General features: G+C 35.1%; 2 long non-coding RNA genes across 3 annotated transcripts; both read left to right on the top strand.

The window, feature by feature from the left end:
• Nucleotides 1-604: 604 nt before the first annotated feature.
• On the top strand, nt 605-4,713 carry LOC137401549 (uncharacterized). The gene is made up of 4 exons (XR_010979349.1): nt 605-769; nt 1,753-1,913; nt 2,815-2,949; nt 4,363-4,713. It is a non-coding gene; the product is annotated as an uncharacterized lncRNA (long non-coding RNA).
• Nucleotides 4,714-6,074: 1,361 nt separating this feature from the next.
• On the top strand, nt 6,075-8,239 carry LOC137402054 (uncharacterized). 2 transcript variants are annotated; one of them, XR_010979432.1, is made up of 3 exons: nt 6,075-6,227; nt 6,341-6,475; nt 7,889-8,239. It is a non-coding gene; the product is annotated as an uncharacterized lncRNA (long non-coding RNA). The 2 variants fall into 2 exon arrangements; XR_010979431.1 differs by lacking the exon at nt 6,075-6,227 and having other exon boundaries at nt 6,254-6,475.
• The last annotated feature ends 1,293 nt before the right edge of the window (nt 8,240-9,532 follow it).

The raw sequence follows: 9,532 nt of genomic DNA, 5'->3' as shown, positions 1-9,532 counted from the left end.
AGTTAAATCGGTCACCACAAGGCAAATATGGTATTCATTATTCGATATCAAGTTGATTTCAACCCTTCGGGCACCATTTTCGCAGGTCTGCGAGTGTGCAGTGGCTTTGTGTAAGGCAGTTTTGTAACTGATCAACAATTTGAGGTTTCTTACCAAATAGCGTCAAATCACGTCCATTAGTAGTGAATAAATCACTCGGCGATATTTATTCAGAACTCTTTTAGTAGTTTTAACACAACATCATGAGTATAGGCAGCGGTAATCACATCGGTAGTTTCAGAAAAAATCACCAACTTGTCGGAATCTCCAACAGGTATTCGGCGTTAAGTATGACTCGCTTGGTCTTCCATAACCGTGGTTTTACGACGTTTTGTCAGTTTACGTCTATTAAATCTTTACAAAGAGATTAAACGCTTTTTTGTATTACTGTATTATGAACCAAAATATCAACCGAGATTGTTTGTGGGCATATACATACAATTCAGTTATAACTTTTCTGAATTTATGAAGTTCGATGCGTGGGAAAGCTAAAAATCCGCATCGTACTCCTTCGAAAGATTTCGAAGGTATGCATTTACATCGTATTATGCCTGAAAATATCGGACAAGGCAAAACTAGGAGGAGGAAATATCCGCCATACTGATTTATTTTTCCGGTTGTTGTAGTTCAATTAATGATTTAACGATGCTTAACTCATCTGCAATACTTGCAATAAAATTCACAATATAGTAATAAATGATATTGACGCTCTTTGTGATCGTTATTGCAGGTGAGTAAAGTTTTTTGCATTGGTACAAATTCAAGTTTTTCTCCGTAAATAAAACCGAGTGTTAAAGACTGTGTTTATAAATAATTGCACTCCATGGTGGTAAACTGCAGTGGATTATCGTTCTTGGATGCGTTTGACGTTGGAAAACAGCTTGAAAAGCATTTGCGAGTCATAGAATGGATATAATTTGTCTTTAAAATGTCACGCTTCTGTAAACAGGAATTCATTAAAAAGAGTAGGCCTATGGCACTAAAAGGGTTACATATTGCTTTCGTTCTTTAACTGTACCTCTGTGCTTTAAGAGAAGTACAACTTTTAAAATGATTTTTTTCACGTATCACAGCGATGTTATCAAATGTCTTAATAACTGATAAAAACACTTTTGCTGGTTGAGCGAGCTTTTGCTAATAGAATTGAAATGGCTTTGAAGCCATATATGCGTAGAAAAATGTGTAAAGCATGTTACTGAGTAGTAGCATTATCTTTTGATTTCATTACCTACTTCAGAGGCATTGTTGATAATAAATATCATTGCGAGTGACTGTGTGTTGTGTACAAACGGAGTAATGGTGAATCATTAATAGTTTTTGACTGCCATAAAATAGAGAAGACAACTCTGATGTGACAAACTCTGATACAAGTTTGAACGCCATTTCCTAAACTTAATTTGAAGAAATCTTTCTTTGCCATTATTTTTGTCTCCAAAATTTCATAAAGATGAAGATCTATACGCATATATCAAATGAGTAAAGACATGTTTGTTAGCCACTGAGCTACTAAACTTGTTATTCAGTTGGAAAATGTTGAGCAATATTAGTAGTGACCAACCAGCAGTTTTTAGTGGCCAGATTTAGGGTTTGCAACTACAAGGTTATCGGTTCAATCTCAGTCCAAGTCCATAACCATTAGATTCTTACCATATAGATAGTTTATCGATTTGCTGTTTGCAAGATCTCTAATGTAGTTTGTTTGCGATTTTTTAGAATGAATCTCACAAGATCTGGCCATTATCCTTGCAACTAATCGTCTAATCGCTATCTAGTCAATCACCACTACTATGGTCAATTTGCCAACCATACACCGGTTCGGCTCAACAGTAAATTCTCCATAACCAATTGAATCGGTATCAATAACTGTGGGACAGGTGAGATCTAGACATATTTCTTGCATTTTTCCATCAATATTGCAAATTTTACATGTCTGTGTTTTTATTATACATGTTGTAGGCTTACTAATATGTTATCAATATGCTTTAATTCAGCTACATGGAAAGTTTGTTTATTTGTGCCCTAAGCCCTTGTGACGTCGTGACAACCATATCAAATTCGATAAACATACCATATAATATTCAGTACATAAGACCAGTCCTTCTACTGCAATGTCGCCTTGCGCACTGACCAGTGTGTATTTATGCTACACCTACAAGCTTCCAGCTCGCTGCGCTGGAAGATGTTACCATAGAGCATTTGTGTTTGAATCCCAACAGTGACTTCGTTTCTTTCATGAATTTAAATAGTATTGCTGCGGTGTCTGCACAAAAATACGACGGTAATGTAATTCATGGCACGATTTCTAGTAAAATTCAACTTCAAAAAACCGTTGCGAATCAAAATTACATGATATCACATATAGGAATTTATTTATAAAATACTGCAATACCAGTAATCCTACTCAATGTGAGCTGATTGGAACACCAGGTCCCCATTATTCACCATTCGAAATGTCATCACTAGGATTCTCTTCTGGAATTACGTGATATGTTTTGATTTTGATGTTGGTTTTTGTAGTATCTGCCTACAAAGCCACACTTCAGTAATCCATTTGACACATCCACTATTGGGCATTCACACCTTTTTCTTGTACATGAATCACGATTTCTGACAGAAATCTGTCTTGCGGCATTGCTACACTGTTGAATACCTATTATCCGAGGTAGCGGTTTTGTTATTGTATTGAGGTGAACCAGTACGTTGGTTAAGTGCTTGTTTTTTGTTCTCTGTGATCTTCACTATAACATGCTACTCTCAGGCTTTTGTTAATTGTAGTATTCCCGACGGCGCCAAAAAAGGCGTCCTTACTGATGGTGTTTTGAATGCCATTTCTTCAGCTACGCATTGCCCGCCTCTGATCCCGATTGAACTATTAGCGAATAAAAGATTTGGGCCATGGAAGAGGTCACGGTATGTACATGTCAAAACCAGGATTTTCGAACCAAACTTCAGATCTCGACTTGTACTCTTGAATTTACGATAGATCTATAGTTACTCTCCCTTTAACTGCGATTTTTGTTATTGAAAGTTGGAAAAATTAGTTTCAAATTTAGAAATGCTGTAGTACAAAACGTAGATTTTTTTGGCAGATTGGAAGCACATTTCAACACAAACTACCTAGCACATCAGAATTTTAAGCAGAGAAAATATGGAAATCTAAGAGTTGTGTGCACATGTAGATAATTAAGAAAGCAACTCTTGAAAGTTCGCATTGTGTTAGATTATGTATAACTTGTGATAAGCATGTTAGGTTGAGAATCGTGCTGCCTTTTACCAAAATCTCAACTTAGAGCTAGTAGTGCGATGTAATTTCTTTTTCTCTTTTTATGACATGATTTTCAGCTATTTGATTGTGATATAAGATAGGTATGATTGAAGGATTTGACAATATGTAAGAGGCAACAATAGCCGATTGACTATGTCTTTTTAAAAGAGTGTACGCGCTAATTCAAACAAGCTTATAAAGGAAATTGAAAAGGCAGGCTGCTCGCATACTTCTAGATCAACTAAAACTTACAAAATCTTATCGTTTAATTTTTCATTAAATATCTGCACGGCGTTTCTTAAAGCTTTGGAACAATCTGCAATAGCATTAGCAGTGCTTCTCATTTACCTGTGTATATAGCTGTTTGCACATATAGCGTCTCATCAGAAAGGTTTACTCCAAGTGAATAACTCGACTAATGCGGAGTTGTTAGCTTACAGTTTGTTATTATTTTTTAATGGATATGTCCAAGTTCGTGTTTTTTGCTACATGAGATTTACTAATTAATTTACCGCATTGCTATTCTACAACAACTTTTTTTTTTAAATTTCAAATTATTAAAATGATAATTCAGCATAAGAACGATGTGACTAGGACATTAGTTGCTTCTGAAGAAACTTACTATTAGCGCAACCCTAAATATGATATGCTTGTGCATTTTTCATAATATGCCAATATGAAGTTGCAGCCTTATAGGAAGCTCATTTATGAAGCCATTAAATAAAAAGCTGATTAGGATAATTTTGAAAATGTGGTGGTTGTGCACTCTTGTATCCACCTGTGCCTATTATGAGGAATCGCGATTCCAAAAACTTGAATGAGTGAACAATATTACCTTATTATAGAGTGCCCACAAATAGTGAAAAGAAAAGTATTGCTGGTACTATTTCATGTATCTAGCAAGTGACACTGTGATGTGGCAGATCAACCTCGATGTTCATAATTACATTGTTAACAGGGTGTTGCCATATTTAGTTTATACTCATATTTGCTTTGTTTGTATTCTGTACTTTTTAGCAGTTCTCATCTGCTAATATAAATGCTTCTTCACATTTTAGGGCTTAAAGGATTGTACTGTAATCTGAATTGTTGGATGAAAGAACAGCCTTCGCCACCACAATCCAAGGACGGACGAGCTGGAAAAACTTTAGTCTAATGTGGTAATGCATTTGGTGGACTGTAGCATTATTCACAAATATGATCATAGCTTTGCTTGTTTGTCTCTGTGTATCATTGATATATAATTTATTCTGGTGTAAAGGTTGTGGTATTTTTCTGCCATGTTTTGATGATGGCAATATATATAGAGTTTAGTCATTTTATAGCCATATTTTTATTGTGTTTCATATTATTTTTTGTTATTATATCATGCAACTGTTTGTACCAAAATATACAGCTTCGGAACCATGCCCTAACTATTGAGATGCTCACAAAGATTATTTTAAGAATAATCTAGTAAAAGTCTTCGTATATATCTAAGGTGCAATATTTGTTGAATGTCCGGCAGCCTTGAGAAGAGATGTTGTGTGAAGGTTAAGCATGGCACATTATAGAAAAATTAGGTTGCTTCGGAGACGTAATGTTGGTGGAATGTTGTATAGCTTAAGGAAATAATATTGTCGACGGTTATGCTCAGTACATTATAGTAACATTGTACGCAATTCATTAGAAGAACATTCTGTGAAACATCAAAATGTTAGAAATTGTCTACACAGTTACACCCCACTAATGTTCTGCACGAAAACGTTCCTGGGATGTTAGCTAATATCTTTGAGGCAACATCATGAAAGGCATGCTTGTGGAATGTTCTGTAACATTCTCCCCATGTCGCAGGAATTTTGCACCAGATCATCTGCTGAATGTTCCATAATGGTGAAATGCCATACTGTTCCGAATATATTAGAAGACAATATTATGTGAATGTTTATACCCAGACATTTCAAAGTAGCAATCCTGTAACATTGCTGAGACATTCGATAACAATGTTTTGCAATAGCGTTATAATAACGTTAGCAAACCTTTTCCTCTAACGTTCTAGCTAGAGTGGTACAAAAACGCATGATTCATTTTTTGGAAGTTGTCCCCCTTTCATAACAAAAAATTATTTAAAATGAAGCAAATTAAAAATGTTATAGATTTTTTATTACATATATAAAAACAAACAAAATAATAATAAAAAATAATAATAAATTTGAATGATTTATGTAAATGAAATGAAAAGTCACTACAAATTTATATTTTCGCACTTTATTAGACATATCGCAAAAATGACTAGGGTCCATTAGGCTATGACCATGCGTTAAACGTGTCAAAGTAAGACGCGACAGTGTGAACACATCGCAACTGATCAGTTCGCCACATATACATGTTGTGTCAGATGGATGGTGATAGTCTATCCACCGATTGATGAACGTTCCGTGTCGTCCGACAAGCCGACGCGTATGTATATCATTTCGTTAGAAGAGCGAACCCAATGCCCTTTAACTTGTATGCCCTTATAATTATAATTCTTTTTAGCTCAACGAGATTATCGCGGCAAGGAAAGCGATGCGCAGTAGCTAGGAATATTGTATAATACTTCAAAAAACCGTTGCGAATCAAAATTACATGATATCACATATAGGAATTTATTTATAAAATACTGCAATACCAGTAATCCTACTCAATGTGAGCTGATTGGAACACCAGGTCCCCATTATTCACCATTCGAAATGTCATCACTAGGATTCTCTTCTGGAATTACGTGATATGTTTTGATTTTGATGTTGGTTTTTGTAGTATCTGCCTACAAAGCCACACTTCAGTAATCCATTTGACACATCCACTATTGGGCATTCACACCTTTTTCTTGTACATGAATCACGATTTCTGACAGAAATCTGTCTTGCGGCATTGCTACACTGTTGAATACCTATTATCCGAGGTAGCGGTTTTGTTATTGTATTGAGGTGAACCAGTACGTTGGTTAAGTGCTTGTTTTTTGTTCTCTGTGATCTTCACTATAACATGCTACTCTCAGGCTTTTGTTAATTGTAGTATTCCCGACGGCGCCAAAAAAGGCGTCCTTACTGATGGTGTTTTGAATGCCATTTCTTCAGCTACGCATTGCCCGCCTCTGATCCCGATTGAACTATTAGCGAATAAAAGATTTGGGCCATGGAAGAGGTCACGGTATGTACATGTCAAAACCAGGATTTTCGAACCAAACTTCAGATCTCGACTTGTACTCTTGAATTTACGATAGATCTATAGTTACTCTCCCTTTAACTGCGATTTTTGTTATTGAAAGTTGGAAAAATTAGTTTCAAATTTAGAAATGCTGTAGTACAAAACGTAGATTTTTTTGGCAGATTGGAAGCACATTTCAACACAAACTACCTAGCACATCAGAATTTTAAGCAGAGAAAATATGGAAATCTAAGAGTTGTGTGCACATGTAGATAATTAAGAAAGCAACTCTTGAAAGTTCGCATTGTGTTAGATTATGTATAACTTGTGATAAGCATGTTAGGTTGAGAATCGTGCTGCCTTTTACCAAAATCTCAACTTAGAGCTAGTAGTGCGATGTAATTTCTTTTTCTCTTTTTATGACATGATTTTCAGCTATTTGATTGTGATATAAGATAGGTATGATTGAAGGATTTGACAATATGTAAGAGGCAACAATAGCCGATTGACTATGTCTTTTTAAAAGAGTGTACGCGCTAATTCAAACAAGCTTATAAAGGAAATTGAAAAGGCAGGCTGCTCGCATACTTCTAGATCAACTAAAACTTACAAAATCTTATCGTTTAATTTTTCATTAAATATCTGCACGGCGTTTCTTAAAGCTTTGGAACAATCTGCAATAGCATTAGCAGTGCTTCTCATTTACCTGTGTATATAGCTGTTTGCACATATAGCGTCTCATCAGAAAGGTTTACTCCAAGTGAATAACTCGACTAATGCGGAGTTGTTAGCTTACAGTTTGTTATTATTTTTTAATGGATATGTCCAAGTTCGTGTTTTTTGCTACATGAGATTTACTAATTAATTTACCGCATTGCTATTCTACAACAACTTTTTTTTTTAAATTTCAAATTATTAAAATGATAATTCAGCATAAGAACGATGTGACTAGGACATTAGTTGCTTCTGAAGAAACTTACTATTAGCGCAACCCTAAATATGATATGCTTGTGCATTTTTCATAATATGCCAATATGAAGTTGCAGCCTTATAGGAAGCTCATTTATGAAGCCATTAAATAAAAAGCTGATTAGGATAATTTTGAAAATGTGGTGGTTGTGCACTCTTGTATCCACCTGTGCCTATTATGAGGAATCGCGATTCCAAAAACTTGAATGAGTGAACAATATTACCTTATTATAGAGTGCCCACAAATAGTGAAAAGAAAAGTATTGCTGGTACTATTTCATGTATCTAGCAAGTGACACTGTGATGTGGCAGATCAACCTCGATGTTCATAATTACATTGTTAACAGGGTGTTGCCATATTTAGTTTATACTCATATTTGCTTTGTTTGTATTCTGTACTTTTTAGCAGTTCTCATCTGCTAATATAAATGCTTCTTCACATTTTAGGGCTTAAAGGATTGTACTGTAATCTGAATTGTTGGATGAAAGAACAGCCTTCGCCACCACAATCCAAGGACGGACGAGCTGGAAAAACTTTAGTCTAATGTGGTAATGCATTTGGTGGACTGTAGCATTATTCACAAATATGATCATAGCTTTGCTTGTTTGTCTCTGTGTATCATTGATATATAATTTATTCTGGTGTAAAGGTTGTGGTATTTTTCTGCCATGTTTTGATGATGGCAATATATATAGAGTTTAGTCATTTTATAGCCATATTTTTATTGTGTTTCATATTATTTTTTGTTATTATATCATGCAACTGTTTGTACCAAAATATACAGCTTCGGAACCATGCCCTAACTATTGAGATGCTCACAAAGATTATTTTAAGAATAATCTAGTAAAAGTCTTCGTATATATCTAAGGTGCAATATTTGTTGAATGTCCGGCAGCCTTGAGAAGAGATGTTGTGTGAAGGTTAAGCATGGCACATTATAGAAAAATTAGGTTGCTTCGGAGACGTAATGTTGGTGGAATGTTGTATAGCTTAAGGAAATAATATTGTCGACGGTTATGCTCAGTACATTATAGTAACATTGTACGCAATTCATTAGAAGAACATTCTGTGAAACATCAAAATGTTAGAAATTGTCTACACAGTTACACCCCACTAATGTTCTGCACGAAAACGTTCCTGGGATGTTAGCTAATATCTTTGAGGCAACATCATGAAAGGCATGCTTGTGGAATGTTCTGTAACATTCTCCCCATGTCGCAGGAATTTTGCACCAGATCATCTGCTGAATGTTCCATAATGGTGAAATGCCATACTGTTCCGAATATATTAGAAGACAATATTATGTGAATGTTTATACCCAGACATTTCAAAGTAGCAATCCTGTAACATTGCTGAGACATTCGATAACAATGTTTTGCAATAACGTTATAATAACGTTAGCAAACCTTTTCCTCTAACGTTCTAGCTAGAGTGGTACAAAAACGCATGATTCATTTTTTGGAAGTTGTCCCCCTTTCATAACAAAAAATTATTTAAAATGAAGCAAATTAAAAATGTTATAGATTTTTTATTACATATATAAAAACAAACAAAATAATAATAAAAAATAATAATAAATTTGAATGATTTATGTAAATGAAATGAAAAGTCACTACAAATTTATATTTTCGCACTTTATTAGACATATCGCAAAAATGACTAGGGTCCATTAGGCTATGACCATGCGTTAAACGTGTCAAAGTAAGACGCGACAGTGTGAACACATCGCAACTGATCAGTTCGCCACATATACATGTTGTGTCAGATGGATGGTGATAGTCTATCCACCGATTGATGAACGTTCCGTGTCGTCCGACAAGCCGACGCGTATGTATATCATTTCGTTAGAAGAGCGAACCCAATGCCCTTTAACTTGTATGCCCTTATAATTATAATTCTTTTTAGCTCAACGAGATTATCGCGGCAAGGAAAGCGATGCGCAGTAGCTAGGAATATTGTATAATAAAGATGGAATATCCCTCCGCATCAATGTCCCACCAATGTTCTATACGTAACCTTCCTGGGATGTTAGCTAATAGCCTTGAGACAATATTATGGAAGAAATGTTCGTGGAATATTACGTAATGTTC

This window comes from Watersipora subatra, chromosome 8, assembly GCF_963576615.1.
Source record: "Watersipora subatra chromosome 8, tzWatSuba1.1, whole genome shotgun sequence".
Lineage (NCBI taxonomy): Eukaryota > Metazoa > Bryozoa > Gymnolaemata > Cheilostomatida > Watersiporidae > Watersipora > Watersipora subatra.
This window is presented reverse-complemented; position numbering and strand designations above follow the sequence as displayed.